This window comes from Monodon monoceros, unplaced genomic scaffold (genome assembly GCF_005190385.1).
Source record: "Monodon monoceros isolate NGI ecotype Baffin Bay Population unplaced genomic scaffold, NGI_Narwhal_1 Super_Scaffold_6, whole genome shotgun sequence".
Taxonomy (NCBI): domain Eukaryota; kingdom Metazoa; phylum Chordata; class Mammalia; order Artiodactyla; family Monodontidae; genus Monodon; species Monodon monoceros.
In genome coordinates this window covers 20,473,675-20,486,964 of record NW_021703783.1, presented here as the reverse complement: position 1 = coordinate 20,486,964, position 13,290 = coordinate 20,473,675, and the positions used below count along the sequence as shown (strand labels likewise).

The 13,290-nt window shown below is 36.0% G+C and overlaps 1 protein-coding gene across 7 annotated transcripts in view; it reads left to right on the top strand.

The window, feature by feature from the left end:
- The window catches only part of LMNTD1 (lamin tail domain containing 1), a 465,704-nt gene that overhangs the window by 92,423 nt on the left and 359,991 nt on the right, over nt 1–13,290 (top strand). The window contains exon 4 of one of the 7 annotated variants that reach the window (XM_029206159.1): nt 7,938–8,116. The exons of the other annotated variants lie outside the window; for them this stretch is intronic. The gene's annotated coding sequence lies outside the window, so the exon portion shown is untranslated. The remainder of the gene's footprint in view (nt 1–7,937; nt 8,117–13,290) is intronic. 7 annotated transcript variants of the gene reach the window in all.

Sequence of the window (13,290 nt, the reverse complement as noted above, 5' to 3'; positions counted from 1 at the left end):
TACCAGCAAGGCTATCATTCATATCTGAAGGAGAGATCAAGAGGTTACAGAGATGCAAGAGCCAAAAGAGTTCATCATTATGAAACCAGCTTCACAAGAAATGTTAAAGGGACTTCTCTAAGTGGAAAAAACTATAAATAGAAATATGAAAATTATATAAGGAAAAATCTCTTTGGTAAAGGCAAATATTCAGTAAAGGTAGTAGATCAACCACATATAAAGTGAGTAGGAATGTTAAAAGACAAAGGTAATAAAATCATCTATATCCACAATAACTAGCTAAGGGATACATAAAACAAAAAGAAGTAAAATATGACATCGAAAACAGTAAACATGGTGGTGGGGGAATACAAATGCAGGATTGGTAAAATGCGTTCAAACTTAAGAGATCAGGAACTTGAAATATATAAACACATATAAACTATATATATATATATATATATATATATAAACTTCATGCTATATATATAAACTTCATGGTAACCACAAACCAGAATCAAAAATAGAAACATACACATCAAAGAAAAAGGAATCCAAAAATAACACTAGTCATCAAATCACAAGGAAAAAGAGTAAAAGAGGAAGGAAAGAACAAAAACGAACTATAAAAACAACCAGAAAACAGTTAACAAAATGGCAATACATGCATACCTATCAATAAGTACTTTAAATGTAAATGGACTAAATGCTCCAATCAAAAGATATGGAATGGCTGAATAGATCCAAAAACAAGACCTGTATATATGATGCCTACAGAAACTCACTTCAGATCTAAAGACATGCACAGACTGAAAGTGAGAGGACGTAAAAGTTATTCCATGCAAATGAAAATGAGAAGAAAGCCGAGGCAGTAATACTTATATCAGCCAAAATAGATTTTGAAACAGACTGTAACAAGAGATAAGGACATCACATAACGATCAAGGGATCAATCCAAGAAGAAGATATAACAATTGTAAATATATGTGCACCCCATGTAGGAGCACCTATACACATAAAGCAAATATTAATAGACAAAAAGGGAGAAATTGACAGTAACACAATAATAGTAGGGGACTTTAACACCACACTTATATCAATGGAAAAATCATCCAGACAGAAAATCAATAGGGAAACATTGGTCTTAAGTGACACATTAAACCACATGGACTTAATAGATGTATATAGAACATTACATCCAAAAGCAGCAGAATGCACATTCTTTTCAAGTGTACAATACATGGAGCATTCTCCAGGATAAATCACATCCTAGGCCAGAAAACAAGTCTCAGTAAATTTAAGAAGATTGCAATCATATCTAACATCTTTTCCAATCACAGAACTATGAGGATAGAAATCAACTACAAGGAAGAAAACTGCAAAAAACACAAACATATGAAGGCTAAATAATATGCCACTAAAGAACTAATGGGTTGCTGAAGAAATCAAAGAAGAAATTTTAAAAAAGAGAAACACCTGAAGACAAATGAAAACAAAAACGCAGTGATTCAAAATCTGTAGGATGCAGCAAAAGAGACTCTAAGAGGTATGTATATAGCAATATACGCCTATGTCAGGAAACAAGAAAAATCTCAAATAAACAACCTAACCTTACAACTAAATTTCTAAAAAAAAAAAGAAGAAACAGAACTCAAAGTTAGTATAAGGAAAGAAATCATAAAGATCAGAGCAGAAATAAAAATGAAAGAGTGACTTAAAAAAATAGAAAAGATCAATGAAACTAAGAGCCGGTTCTTTGAAAAAATTAAAAAATGGGCAAACCTTTAGCCAGACTCATCAAGAAAAAAATAGAGAGGGCCCAAATCAATAAAATCAGAAATGAAAAAGGAGAAGTTACAATCAACACCACAGAAATACAAAGGATAATAAGAGATTACTATGAATAATTATACACAATAAAATGGACAACCTAGAAGAAATGGACACATTCCTGGAAATGTACAATCTCCCAAGACTGAATCAGGAAGAAATAAAAAATATGAACTGACCAATTACCATTAAAGACTTTGAATTGGTAATTAAAAACTCCCAACAAAGTCCAGGCTCAGACAACATCACAGGTGAATTCTACTAAACACATAAAGAAGAGTTAACACCTATCCTTCTCAAACTATTCTAAAACATTGCAAGGGAAAGAATGCCTCCGTACTCATTCTTCAAGGCCAACATCACCCAGATACCAAAACCAGACAAAGGTATCACACACAAAAAAGAAAATTACAGGCCAATATCACTGACGAATATAGATGCAAAAATCCTCAACAAAATACTAGCAAAGTGAATTCAACAGCACATTACAAGGATCATACAGAATAATCAAGTGGGATTTATCCTACAGATGTAAGGATGTACAATATCCACAAATCAATCAGTGTGACACACCACACTAACAAATTGAAGAATAAAAAATTATATGATCATCTCAATAGATGCAGAAAAAGCTTTTCAAAAACTTCAACATCTATTTATGATAAAAACTCTCAAGGAAGTGAGTATAGAAGGACCACACCTCAACATAATGAAAGCCATATACGAGAAGCCTACAGCTAACATCATACTCAATGGTGAAAAGCTGAAAGCATTTCCTCTGAGATCAGGAACAAGACAAGGATGCCCATTCTCACCACGTTTATTCAACATAGTATAGGAAGCCCTAGCCACACCAATCAGACAAGAAAAAGAAACAAAAGGCATCCAAATTGGAAAGGAAGAAGTAAAACTGTTACTGTTTGAAGATGACGTGATAATATACATTAAAAATTCTTAATACACCACCAAAAACCTACTAGAACTCATCAGTGAATTTGGTCAATTCGCAGGATACAAAATTAATGTACAGAAATCTGTTGCATTTCTATACATTAACAATGAACTATCAGAAAGAGAAATTAAAGAAATAATCCCATTTGTAAATGCATCAAAAAGAATACAGTACCTAGGAATAAATCTAACTAAGGAGGTAAAAGACCTGTACTCAGAAAACTATAAGGCACTGATGAAAGAAATTAAAGACAACACAACCAGATGGAAAGATATAACATGTTCATGGATTGGAAGAATTAATATTGTTAAAATGACCATACTACCCAAGGCAATTTACAGATTCGGTGCAATTCCTATCAAAATACCAATGGCATTTTTCACAGAACTAGAACACATAATTCTAAAATTTGTATGGAAACACAAAAGACCCCAATTAGCCGTAATTTTCTCAATCTTGAGAAAGAGCATAACCGGAGATATCACACTCCCTGATTTCAAACTATACAAATGAGGTACAGTCATCAAAACAGTATGGTACTGGCACAAAAACAGACACATAGATCAGTGGAACAAAATAGAGAGCCCATAAATGAACCCACACTTATATGGTTAATTAATCTATGACAAAGGAGACAAGAATATACAGTGGGGAAAGACACCCTCTTCAATAAATGGTGCTGGGAAAACTTGACAACTACATGAAAAGAATCAAACTGGACTACTTTCTTATACTACGTATAAAAATAAATTCAAAATGGATGAAAGACTTAAATATAAGACCTGAAACCACAAAACTTCTAGAAGAAAAATAGGCAGTAATCTCTTTGACACTGGAGTTAGCAATATTTTTCTGGATATGTCTCTTCAGGCAAGAAACAAAAGCAAAATTAAACAAATGGAAATGAGACTACATCAAACTAAAAAACTTTTGCACAGTGAAGGAAACTATCAAGAAAACAAAAAGGCCACCTACTGAATGGTCAAAGATATTTGTAAATGATATATCTGACATGGGGTTAATATCCCAATTATACAGAGAACTCATACAAGTTGACATCAAAAAAACCCAAAGAACCTAATTAAAAAATTGGCAGAGTATATGAACATTTTCAAAAGAAGATATACAGGTGGCCAACAGGCACATGAAAAGAACATGCTCAACATTACTAATCATCAAGGAAATGCAAATCTAAACCACAATGAGATATCACCTCACACCTATCAGAATAGATATTATCAAAAAGACAACAAATAACAAGTGTCGATGAGGATATGGAGAAAAAGGAACCCTTATGTATTGGGTTGGCCAAAAAGTCCATTTGGTTCTAAGTAAAACAAAAAGACACATTTTTCATTTTCACGAAGAACTTTATTGAACAACGTATTCACTAACCAAACTAACTTTTTGGACAACCCAATACTATTGGTGGGAATGTAAATTGGTGCAGCCACTATGGAAAACAATGTGAGGTTCCTCAAAAAATTAAAAATAGAATTATCTTATGACCCAACAATTCCACTCCTAGGTACTTATCCAAAGAAAAGGAAAACATTAATTTGTAAAGATATATGCTCCCCTATGTTCATAATAGTCAAGATATGGAAGCAACCTAAGCTCCAGTAGTAGATGAATGGATAAAGAATAAGTTGTCTATATAAAATGGAATATTACTCAGCCATGAAATAGAATGAAATATTGCCATTTGCAACAACATGGATGGACCCTAGAGGATATTATGCTAAGTGAAATAAGTCAGAGAAAGACAAATATGGTGTAATTTCACTTACACGTGGAATCTAAAAAAACAAAACAAATGAAGAAATGTAACAAAACAGAAAGATTCATATATACAGAGAACAAACTGATGGTTGCCAGAGGTGAGATAGAAGAGAAATAGGTGAGGGAAATTAAGAGGTACAAACTTCCAGTTACAAAATAAATGAGTCACAGGTATGAAATGTATAGTATAGGGAATATATCAATAATTATGTAATATCTTGGTAAGTTGACAAATGGTAGGTAACTAGACTTAATTGTGATGATAATTTTGAAATGTATAGAAATATTGAATCACTGCTTTGTGTACCAGGAACATAGTATTGTTATACTTCAAAAACAAATATACTTCAAAAACAAATAAACAAACTCATAGAAAAAGAGATCAGATTTGTGGTTACCAGAGGCGGGGGTTGGTTGGGGGGTGGATTTGGATGAAGGCAGTCAAAATGCACAAACTTCCCATTAAGATAAGTAAGCACTAGGGATGTAATGTACAACATGGTAAACATAATTAATACTTCTGTGTGTTAATATATGAAAGTTGTTAAGAGAGTAAATCCCAAGTGTTCTCAATGCAAGGAAAAATTTTTTCCTATTTAATTTTTTATCTACATGAGATAGTGGATGTTCATTAAACGTATTGTGGTAATAATTTCATGATCCACGTAATTCAAATCATTATGCTCTACACCTTAAACTTATACAGTGCTGTATGTCAATTACATCTCAACAAAAATGGAAGAAAAAAATGTCTGTAAATCTATACAATTAATCTACATTCTGGATAAACACTACAATCTCAATCTGAAATAAATCCATGAATTATCATATGTCTTTGGCAAATATACACACAAGAGATTATATACCTGTTATCTATTATGTAAATATAGGATTTACTTTAGCTATGCCAGACAAAGTCAGAAAAATAAAAATGCTGTAGGCAGAAGGATTTATAACATTCACAGGGCCGGGGCAGGGATGTTAATAATGTTCACAGCCACAGAAGAAATTAGAAAGAGTAAGATGGACCACAACAATGAAAACAGTACAATACAGTGAGAGAAACTGAATAAAGGCAACAAGATTTAGAGACTTGAAAGGGAGGCTGGGAAACATTGCTTTGGTACAGAATACAATGGAACCAAGTAAAGAACAAAATAAAAATAAGTTGGTTGAGAAAGGAGACATTCTAGGGAATTCAGGTAAGGAATTTGAGTTTGTTGGGTGTGAGGGTATTTGCAAATGCATATCTCTTCTTCCAGTTTCATGCCTGCAGGAACACAGATGGGAACCTAACGAGAAAAAAAAGGCAAGGTCTTTAGTTGGGGGCTTTAAGGGTGTTACCTCGTTATTATTATTCCTGAAGAGTACCAGCTTTCCATGTTCTTTAGTTTTTCTTTTGTTTCATAATGGTATTTGGGTAAAATTGCCTGTGTAATACCCTCCTAGACACATCAGGTTTTGGGAAAAAACAATACTTTCCTCTTTATGTCATCGCTTCATGGTGGGCCAAGCTTGGGCTTCTTGGTGTGTTTGGACCATTGTCATGCACAGCTTCCTGTGTGAGGAAATCTAAAATTAACTCTGAGTACGAGAGGGCATGACTTCAAATCCAGATTCTAGCAGTGTACATTTTTGGTTCTGTAAGCTTCTGTTTCCTTATATGTAAAATTTGGAAAACAATTGCACCTAACTCAGAGGTTGTGAGATGTGAAATAAGCATAGTGAATGGAACATAGTGAATGTTCAGTAGCTGATATTGGTTCTCTAATATGAGCCATCATATAGCCATCAACTCAGTCTTTATCTACCTGTTGCTTTGCTTAATGGCTGAGTATTGTACTGATGGGAAAGCTCGTTCTGCCTAATCAAATGTTAAGTTAATTCCGGGCATGAAGGGGCATTTACCTGGTGTGCTAGTTTAGTTTAGAAAGATAAATAATGTTAGTGCATATTGGTGATAATATTGAAATTACTATAAATCAGGAAAAAAGTGTATTTTAAAAGACACCTATTGTTTGGAACTGCATAGAAGCCAGTCAGTATGACCTTGTGACTCCAGCAAGATGAGGTTTGGAGTGTCATGTAGTCATGAGACTACAGGATGAAGAGAGGCAGGGCAGGCAGGGGCAGAGGTGATGCCTCTGGGACCCTTTTCACCTAAGCAGATCCCACCAATATTTGAAAATGAGAGATCAGTGAAGAAATGGATAATTCACAGGGCTGCATGCAAAGCAGTTTGGGCTGATAGCTTAATGGAGTTATCATACTTTCATCGTTCTTCAGATCATCAAGTTCACAAAGCAAATGCAGATGGGCATAGCTTCTGTGGTTGCTACCACTTGATTGGAAAGACATTTATTGAGAGAGTTGCTTTGGCAAAGAAAGAGCAAGAGATAATTTCTTAACGTTTAGGACCATGGTTCTTTACCCTCAATATAAATTGTACATCATAGTCTTTTACAGCTGCAATTTTTTTTACTTGTGAAAGAATGAAAATCTTTATTTATTTTTAAAATTTATTTCTCCGTGTTGGGTCTCAGTTGTAGCACGCGGGCTGTTCGTTGTGGCACGCGGGCTCTTCGTTGTGGCGCACAGGCTCCAGAGCACAGGGGCTCAGTAGTTGCGGCGTGCGGGTTTAGTTGCCCCATGGCGTGTGGGATCTTAGTTCCCCAACCAGGGATGGAACCTGCATCCCCTGCATTGGAAGGCAGATTCTTAACCACTGGACCACGAGGGAAGTCCCTGAAAATCTTACTTTAAAAAGACAATAAATTACTGAGATTTATTCTTGCTTTTAAAGTTCCAGTGATGCATTAACTTTAGTTAGAAGGGAACCTCAAAATCATTCTTTTATTCTATCTTATCTCCCTTGTCTACAGATCTATAATGTACTCAGTCTTCATGTGTAGTTTCTGCTAGTTCAGACTCAAGATATATTGCTTCCACTGTATTCTTTAGAACATTCCAGGGCAGAGACATCAAATTAGTGTATATATTTTTTCTTCACTTCAACTATATTTAAAGTCTCACCAAATTTCTTTTCTTCATCTTAGCTATATTAAATAAAAAATGTAACAAAAAAAAGGGAGGTACCAAATCCCTAATGCCTACTGTTTGCTTCTTATTTTTAAGAGAACTTCTTACAATAAAATCAGAATCAGAATATAAACGTGTCACCCAGAAATCTCTTAGCAGTATTGGTAGCTTTTCAAACTACACATTAAAATTTAGTCTTGGATTATTTTTTAACATATCTTAAGGAATCTGAAGAATTTCTTCACCTTAAGCAATTTGAGTAAATGGGATTTTGTAGGGTTTTTGTTTGGGATTTTCTCAATAGCCTCAAGGAAGGTCTGACTTTCTCATCCATCCTTCTGTAATTAAATGACAGGCATTTAGAGAGATGAGAGGCAGGCTGCCCACTCAGAAGTACCATCTCACCCTTCAGGAAGAGCTCCCAAATTAAGGATCCCAAAGCTTCCATACAAGGAGCTACATAGAAAAGAAGGTGGCACTGCAGAGGTGATCTGGATGCAGTAAGAAATGCAGGAAGATGCCCACAAATAAAAAGTAAGTCTGTAATCTCTAACATATGCTCTTCCTTGTCTTCTTTGGAGAATTTTAAACACTATTAGAGTTCACTCACCTGCTCTCCTCATCCAAGGCTGAATCACTGCTAATGTTTACTAAAGGAAAGTGGATTCTATCTCTTGGTCTTAAGAAAAATTGAGTTTTTTCTCAGTCTCAGTGAAAATGGTAGTTTTCCTAGTGGAGGAATTAGGTGGTATAAATTATTTTTGGGAAATTGAGTTTTATCTTTGCAGTCTTGCTCTCTTCCATTTACTGGCTATTTGATCTCAGTCACTTTCTAAATCTCTGTCCACCAGTTTCCTGATCTATAAAACTGAGATAATAATAGTACATATAAGCGCTTGATAATTGTTCTACATTAATAATTATTGTTAAATTAATACGCTGGAGTAACCCCTCTACCTGATGACTTTTGGGTATAGAATGTCTTTGTCTGGTAGGTAAAGGACAGTGACATCAACGTTGGGCATTACAGTTGGGTGTGGGATTAAGCTAGGGGTTGAGAAAAATGAAAACATGGTCCTGACCTTAGACACATTAAATTTTATTTTTGTGCATAAAAATATACAGTAAAAAAGTTGTTTTCAGTTTTGAAAATTTATTGAGCTGTGCACTTTGTATACTTTTAATGCATGTTATCTATCAATAAAAAGGTAGAACAAAAAATAAACAATTTCTATGATAATCCTATAATGTGGAGTGTGAAAAAATGAAGACATTTATAGCCTAGTTGAAATTAGAAATTAGAATTAATAGCTTCCCTTTTTCTGGAACCACCACACTGATAATAAAGTAGAAGTCATCATAAATCACCACTAACCTGGTTACCTTTCGAAAATTGGAGTTGGTTGCCAAACTGGATGAAAATATATGCCTATTTAGGGCTTCCCTGGTGGCGCAGTGGTTAAGAATCCGCCTGCCCATCATCAAAAAAATCTACAAACAATAAATGCTGGACTTGCACTGTTGGTGGGAATGTAAATTGATACAGCCACTATGGAGAACAGTATGGAGGTTCCTTAAAAAACTAAGAATAGAACTACCATATGACCCAGCAATCCCACTACTGGGCATATACCCTGAGGAAACCATAATTCAAAAAGAGTCACGTAGCACAATGTTCATGCAGCTCTATTTACAATAGCCAGGACATGGAAGCAACCTAAGTGTCCATCGACAGATGAATGGATAAAGAAGATGTGGCACATATATACAATGGAATATTACTCAGCCTTAAAAAGAAACGAAATTGAGTTATTTGTAATGAGGTGGATGGACCTAGAGTGTGTCATACAGAGTGAAGTAAGTCAGAAAGAGAAAAACAAACACCTTGTGCTAACACATATATATGAATCTAAAAAAAAAAAAAAAGGTTCTGAAGAACCTAGGGGCAGGACAGGAATAAAGACGCAGACTTAAGAGACTGGACTTGAGGACACAGGGAGGGGGAAGTGTAAGCTGGGACAAAGTGAGAGAGTGGCATGGACTTACAAATACTACCAAATGTAAAATAGATAGCTAGTGGGAAGCAGCCGCATAGCACAGGGAGATCAGCTCGGTGATCTTTGACCATCTAGAGGGATGGGATAGGGAAGGTGGGAGGCAGACGCAAGAGGGAGGAGATATGGGGATATATGTATATGTATAGCTGATTCACTTTGTTATAAAGCAGAAACGAACACATCAATGTAAAACAGTTATACTCCAATAAAGATGTTAAAAAAAAAAGAAATGACAGTTCCACATTGTAAAAAAAAAAAAAAAAAGAATCCGCCTGCCAATGTAGGGGACACGGGTTCGAGCCCTGGTCTGGGAAGATCCCACATGCCGTGGAGCAACTAAGCCCATGCACCACGACTACTGAGCCTGCGCTCTAGAGCCCGTGAGCCACAGCTACTGAGCCCACGTACCACAACTACTGAAGCCCATGCGCCTAGAGCCCATGCTCCACAACAAGAGAAACCACCGCAATGAGAAGCCGGCGCATGGCACCCCAGCGAAGAGTATCCCCTGCTTGCCAAAACTAGAGAAAGTCCGCGTGCAGCAACAAAGACCCAACACAGCCAAAAATAAATTAAAAAAAATAAATTTATTTTAAAAATAGTTTAAGAAAGAGAAAATATATGCCTATTTATAGGACAACCAAAAGAAATGACTTGCTCTTTTGTGTCTACACTATTTGAATACGGCCTCCAAGAAAGTTTCAAGAAAATAAGTCTTCCAGAGGAATTCGCTAAATTAATCTGTGACCCACTAAAAGCAAGAGAGAGTTTTTCTTCTTACTCTAGCAGAGAAGTCCTGGGACAGAATGCCTGACCCTACTCTTATCATATGCCTCTCTCTGAACCAGGCATGGAGTCTAGGGGGATGGGGTTCTCACTGCCTGGCTTGTAGCATCACGGGGAGTGAGAGCGCTGTGACCAAAAGTCCCCAAGGCAGCATGTTTGGGGAAGATGGTTTCCTCAAGGAAAAGATAGGCGGGCAGTTCGTGTAGCGTGTAAAGAAGTTTAGACGTTCTCCTGCTTCATCACAGTTTCAAAGTGGAGACGGGGGACTGATTTAAAGATGACAGCTGCAGTTTAGGCAGAACCAATGAGGACAGTAGCTATGAGGAAGAGATGTGATAAGAGTGGTCTGATATTAAGATGTAGTGTCTACAGAAGTGACAATGAACTAAAAGTAGGATGCAGGGTTTCCCCAGATAGCCAGTTTGGGTGACTCGAGGATAGGGGCGACATTCTTACTGAAAAAAGAGATAAGAAGAGAAGTCAGTTGAGGGAGGAGGAAGGTAATGAGTTTAGTTTTGGACATGATAAGCTGTAGAAAATTATAATAAGTTGGGAAAATATAAGTGAAACCATACAGCAAAGTTTTTAAAAAGCTAGATTCTTTCGACAAATCCAAGATTTACGTAATTGAAAACAGAAGGAAAAGAAAAAAGAGAAAGGAGAGTTCAGTAACTGAATTTCTTCTGGCAAAACAAGTTCATTGTGTAGGCAGCTTTATTTGGGTAATGAAGCAGCTTTAGCCTTCTATCGAGAATATCTTTGTTTCACTGTGCTTTATCATTACTAAGAATACCACTTTAAAGAATATAATTTTTATCATTTCAAAGTAATTCATACGTTTTAGGGATAATTTGAGAAAAGCAAAATAAAGCAGTTCATCATGTACAATAATAAATATCTTGACAAAGTCCCAGGTTTTCAGTTATTAAAAATAACTTTTGCCATTGTAAGAAACAGCCTAGCAGTACAGAAGATCACCTAATTAAGATCACTTAAATTTCAATACCTTGAGTAGCCACTGCTAGTATTTTGACTATGTTTTCATGCATTTCATACACACACACTTACACACACATATGTACACATGTAGATGCAAATTTATTTAAATGGGGTCATATCACATATACTCTTTTATCATGGACATCTCTATATTTTTAAAAAATTATCTTGTTATTATGGTTTTTCTGTGTGTTCCTTCTTCTCTTTTTCATTTATTTATTTATTTATTTCATCTCTCCAAAACAACTTAATTATATATATATATAATTAGTAAAGTATGTATTTTGTAAATATATATATATATATGTTTATATGTGTGTTTACAATGTGTGATATGAAAATATGGAGGAATCAGTCATTGTCTTAAAATTGTTTTTAAAAACTAGGGTCATATTATAGACACTTTTTGTATTAAGGGGCTTTTCCCCCTTAATAATACATTGTGAAAGTCCCCCCAACTCAGTTGCTTTAGGTATAATGTAAGAGTGTCTCATACGCTTGAGAGTAACTTTCCTAAGAGCAGGGACAGTATCATATTTGTTTTCTGTAGGACCCAGTATCTCACAGCATATAGCAGGGACTTGAGAATGAATATGCTGATATCATCAATAGTTTGAAGCCAAGCACTTGAGAATAAAAATATCTGGGCTGAGCAGTTTGTCGAAGCTTATTTATGTGAAGCATGAAGTAGCTTAACACTCCACGAGACTGATAATACTTTTACTCCCATTTCACACATGAAGAAAATGAGGCGCATAGACTTCAAATCACTTTTCCAAGAATACAAAACCTGTGCATTGCAAGCTACTGCCCTCCACTCTCACAAATGCCAAATGGTTGTTTTGTAAAGTAAATGGTAACCATGATAAAAATCAACATGCCCCTCTTGTAAGAGGGTAATTCATCTTGAGGACTCACACATTCTTTGCCTGGAGCTTTTCACGCTTCTCCCGTGGTCACAGTTTTCCCCTTTAGAGGTCTTCTACGATGTGTAGTGGACATCAATTTTCACATTCCATTTACAGAGGAGAAGAATGAGACACAAATGAGGTTTAAGTTATTTGATCAAATGACGTACGAGAAGTCACTAAAGGGAAGAGACAGAGGAAACAGTCCTATTGATCCCCAGGCTAGAATTCTGCCTCCCAATTAAACCTGAATTCTGGAAAACCCCACACAGCTTAAGTTTTGTTATAAATGTGAATCTCAGCACTTAACTTATAGCTGTTAAGGGGAAGAAAAGCAGGAAATGTGGTGCCTGGTTTGGAGCTGGTGCATAGTTGGGAATGCAGAGCCAGGCTGCATCTCTCCTGAGCTGCGTGTGCTGTGCAGATGGCCTGCATCAGAGTCTCCCAGGGAGCTTGTTGAAAGGCAGAGCCTGGGTCCACCCACCGAATCAGAATCTGGACGATGGAGTCTGGAATTTGGGGGATGCACTCTGTGGTATACACTTCTAATAAACATGTCAGATAACTTTCATGCATGCTAATATTTGAGAACAATTGCTGTGTCCTCCAAAGGACCCTCTTGGGCGTCCTGGCTTAGTGGGAAAGGCAGGCATTTCCTGCACTACAGGCTCTTGGGGAAGTTACTTAAATTCCCTGATTCTTGGTTTCCACATCTATAAAATGGGGATAATAGCACTCATTAACGCATAGGGTTATTATAAAATTAAAAGTAATGTATGTAAAGATTCTGGCACTCAGTGATTAACTCTGAAGGGCATTCAGCCTAAATCATAGTAAGAGCAAAATCTTGTGAAGGTATCTTAGAAAACGTGAACCTGGTTAATTTCGTGTGGTTTTCGGTTGGGAAAGAATTTTGAAGAAAGGAAGTTAGAAATCCAGTGATATGCAGTGACTAACC